General features: G+C 37.3%; 1 pseudogene; it reads right to left on the bottom strand.

Annotated features, from left to right (window-relative positions):
* The window catches only part of LOC107678259 (cilia- and flagella-associated protein 70-like), a 14,436-nt pseudogene extending 10,063 nt beyond the window's left edge, over positions 1–4,373 (bottom strand).
* Positions 4,374–4,864: the final 491 nt, after the last annotated feature.

Below are 4,864 nucleotides of genomic sequence, written 5' to 3' on the forward strand. Positions count from 1 at the left end.
AATGCTGATTTATTCAGGAACGGAATAAGTGATTGAACGATTCACTGAATCACTCAACCAATTTGTTCAAAAACGCTGATTCATTCATACGTATTCGGAACAAGAGCATGACTGCAAGTGTGATTTTGTTTAATAATGTATCACATAAATTTAAATGTAGGGGACAAAGTGCTCAACTGTCCTGAAAATAATGTTACAGTGGAAAAATATCTATTTTTTTATTTATTTATTTTGAAGTGAAATATGACCCAGGCATTTCATAGTAATTGTCATTCATTTTCTTTTTTCTGATCTGACTGTGAGAGGAAAATAAATGGCAGAAGTAGTGAGAAAACAAGAACAAATGTTGTTTTTACTCTTTCTGCTCCTGCTGGCCGTCGAGGCAGAGGAGGTCTGGGAGGAACCAGCTCCATCACACTAAATCAGACAGAATCAATTCATATGAAGCAGACATATTTGAGGACAACACAATGCTTTGAATTGGAATGAAACTCTTTCCCATCACCGTTTGGCCAGCTCCTCCGGTGGTCTCTTTGGAACCAGCGGCTTTTCCACAGCAATTTCAATAATAATGTACAATCTTGAATAGGCGTACATCTGAGACCATGACAAAAGTTTAGGGGAAAAAAGGTGAAGATCATACCTGTCCCTCCGTGTTCACCTGAGGCTCCAGTCCAGACACACTGTCAGTCTCTGGCTGTAGAAAGAGGACATCAGTTAGTCTTTCCTGTAGAACCACACTTATTTACTTATAAACTTCTTTGAAATGTTTTGTATGTATTAACCTATAACCTATTTTACTTGAGTAATGTGATGTACAGTACACTACCATTCAAAGGTTTGAGGTCAGTAAATGTTTTTTTTCCATTTTATTTATTTTATTATTATATTTATTTTTTTGAAAGAAATTAATATTTTTATTCAGCAAGAATGGATGAAATTGATCAAAAGTGACAGTAAAGACATTTATAACATTTTCTGAGCTTTATATAAATCAATGAATCCTGAAAAAATGTATCACAGTTTCCACAAAATCAAAAGGTTGAATTATAATTATTGTATTAATAAGTATTAATAAATATATACACTACTGTTCAAACGTTTGGGGTCATTAAGTGTTATTTTAAGTTGTAATATTTTTACTGTATTTTTGATCAAATAAATGCAGCCCTGGTGAGCAGAAGAGATGTGTTTCAAAAACATTAAAAAATCTTACTGAACTCTTTCAAACTTTTTTTTTTTTAGTGAGAGAACAAAATGAAGGACGGAGCTACTGAGATTTATAATATCTCAGTTGCTTCTTCTAGACAGCAATTAGACTAAATTGAAATAACTGGAGACTTCTCAAGTCACTTTTCTCCTTAGAAAAACACTCATGCTCAGATTTGTCAAGATATTAAAGTCTGCTATCAAAAGTCAGAGATCTCAGTATGAACCAAATTCTTTCAAGATCAAATAATCTATATTGATTTTATAACTCTAAACTCCGATGTCTCACATGTTTCTCCACTGACACTTTAATAGTTTTATACTTTGATACAAAACACATCTAAGAAGTTAAATCTGTTGAGCTATGAAAGAGGCCTCTGAGCCTGGGACTGACAAATAACAGCCGCTCAGTCAACACACACACTGATAAAGGTGTGTGTGTTGACTGAGCGGCTGTTATTTGTCTAGCGGGCAGCTGCGGCGTCAGATGCTCAGTTGGTGGAGCGGCTGTGTGTTCCTCGCCTCTCTCCGTCTGCTGCGGAGCCACGGGGCGTCAGAGGGGGGCAGATGAGCAAAGGAGATGATTCACCACGCCGCGACGAGGCCGGCAATCTGCTGCTATTACAGCTAATTGGTTTGGGAAGCAACTCACTGCCACAGATCCGGATTTAATTAGGGGGACATCGAAAACGAGCCCCAACACAGCACAGAAAGGGCAAGAGATGTCATCTGCTCCAAAAGATCTTAACCCGTGAAATCTATCATGTCTCATTTGGGTAAAAACGCATGCTTTGTGTGCATATATGTAGATATTTGTACTAAAACTCAGTAAGTATCATCTTTCTCTTAGATGGTTCTCCAAAAAGGTCTCCAAATACATATTAACACAGAAGGAGCTGAGATATTAATAAGATCTGATTTGTGATATTTTTTTGTACCTTTTTAAAAACATTGTTGTTTCCTCTTTGGTTCTCCATGGTTTACTCTGAAAAGCCTTTAAAGGAGACATATTATGCTACTTTTTACAATATGTAATATAAGTCTCTGGTGTCCCCAGAACGTGTCTGTGAAGTTTCAGCTCAAAATACTCCACAGATCATTTATTATATCATTTTGAAAATGCCTATTTTGAGTGGAAGCAGAAACACACTGTTTTTCGGGCCTGTCTCTTTAAATGCAAATGAGCTGTTGCTCCCCGCCCCCTTTTCCAGAATAGAGCTGCTAAAAACATCTGTTTTGGTTCTGATTATCATGTTTATCGCGCTGAAGTCATGTGTTTTAAACCATATGAGTTTAAACTTCTGATATACGGTTTTCTGAGCTTAAAACCTGGAAAAGTCAGATTTTCATGATATGTCACTTTTAAGGAGTTGACAGAGGAATTGGCTTGAGTTCGGCCCAGTGCTGCTGGCGCTCTGCTGCACTCCTTCAGGATGCTGTAGGTCCTCTCAGTCTGCAACAGCACAGAAGATAAGATTCACTGTCAAACGATCAGTCTTAAGATAGTATGTGCTCTTAAATGTTTTCTGAAAATGAAAATGGTGCACTTAGGTTTTTTTTATGTTCAGCTGGCTGATTCAAAAGTGGTCTTGGACTTTATAATGGCCTCTATCGATATCGACACAGCATCATACAAAAGGTTTTTGTTACTGTATTGTTGAGTGGACCACCATTTAAAAATATTGATCAAAAGTACTAGTAATTTTTATGGTGTAAAACTTTTACTAGTCAGAGGCAATAATGGCAAGAACCAAATTTAAAATTAATTTAATGCAACTTTAGGCACCATCCCAGACTTAAAATGATACTGGAGACACGGCAAAACTTATTTTCTTAATCAATACTATTTTTCCAGTACAAATATCGAAACATTATTAAATCAAGATACATTTACTTGAGAAGTTGAGAGGTAAAATTACTTAACATATTAAGTATTGCTCTGTTCAAAATTTTAAAACTTGCTTAAATTTTTAAATTTGCTTAAAACTAAAAGAAAATCTGCCTATTTTGGTAAAACATAATTGGTTTTCCCCTTTCCTTACCCCACGAGCAGATATTTTTCTTGTTTTAAACAAACATAATTTCCATCTTTTTTAAAAACAAGACTAAATATCTTGAGTCATTTTATACAATAAAATAATTTTTGCATTGATGTGAAAGTGTTGCAGTTTAATTCAGTGGTGTCAGACTGTGTTCTGTCATTTCTGATTTTGATTTGAAGCATGATTCATTTCATGTGGATGTGACTCATATTCACTCACCTTATTCAGCAGATCAGACTCATAAAACGGCCGGGTAGATTCTGTACACCCCGTGTATACGCCGCACTCCAGGGTACAACAATGGCACCAGATCCATGTAAACCACTCCGTGGAATGAAATCTGTGCCTCATCCTCCCCCTACAACACACATGAGCAATAATGTTTCTGTTTTATAAATAAGCAAGTACATTAATGGAATTTTAAATAATTTTAAATCATTTCCGTCTTGTTTTGGGGTTTGAGTGCTGTCTTAAAGGAATAGTTCACACAAAAATTTACATTTGCTGAGAATTTACTCACCCTCAGGCCACCCAAGCTGTAGATGAGTTTGTTTATTGGAACAGATTTGGAGGAATGTAGCATTACATCACTTGCTCACCAATGGATCCTCTGCAGTGAATGGGTGCCGTCAGAATGAGAGTCCAAACAGCTGATAAAAACATCACAATAACCCACAAGTAACCCACAGTATAAACATGCAGTTTTTCACTTCACAAGACAGTAACCGATGGACTGGAGTGGTGTGGATTACTTGTGGATTATTGTGATGTTTTTATCAGCTGTTTGGACTCTCATCCTGATGGCACCTATTCACCGCAGAGGATCCATTGCTGAGCAAGTGATGTAATGCTGCATTTCTTCAAATCTGATGAAGAAACAAACTCATTTACATCTTGGATGAGCTGAAGCAAAGTACATTTTCAGCAAATTTTAATTTTTGGGTATCTATTCCTTTAAGATATGCTGAAGTTCAGGATGTTCACCAGCTTGTCTTTGCCTGTCTTCCCACCTTTGGTTGGTACGGTCTGAATGGCCTTCATGATCTCAACAGGCCACAGTCTGCATTCTGCAATCCTTCGGAAAAACACTGAGAAAAAGAGGAAGCCATGATTGGAGAACATGAATTTAAAGGGTTAGTTCACCCAAAAATGAAAATTAGCCCATGAAGTACTCACCCTCAAGTCATCCTAGGTGTATATGACTTTCTTCTTTCAGACGAATCCAATCGGAGTTATATTAAAAATTGTCTTTGATCTTCCAAGCTGTTTAATGGCAGTCAGCGGGTGTTGCAATGCATCAGTCCAAAAGAAGTGAAATAAAGCGCATTCATCCATAATAAAAAATGCCTCACACGGCTCTGGGGGGTTAACAAAGGCCTCCTGTAGCGAATCGATGCGTTTTTGTACGAAAAATATCCATATTCAAAACGTAATAATCACTTTAATCTAGCTTGCACTCACTGTTGTACACGGAAGCAGCTCCGGGCGGATGACGTAGGACGTCGGCGTTGCACATGCGCCGCTCAGAAGTGACAAACGCGGAAGCGCAGGGGAGAGATCAAAACAAAACACCGGTCACGAATTAGAAGTACAAAACGAGGATTTGTAAAGAA

This window comes from Sinocyclocheilus anshuiensis, unplaced genomic scaffold, assembly GCF_001515605.1.
Source record: "Sinocyclocheilus anshuiensis isolate Anshui unplaced genomic scaffold, SAMN03320099.WGS_v1.1 scaffold1764, whole genome shotgun sequence".
Taxonomy (NCBI): Eukaryota; Metazoa; Chordata; class Actinopteri; order Cypriniformes; family Cyprinidae; genus Sinocyclocheilus; species Sinocyclocheilus anshuiensis.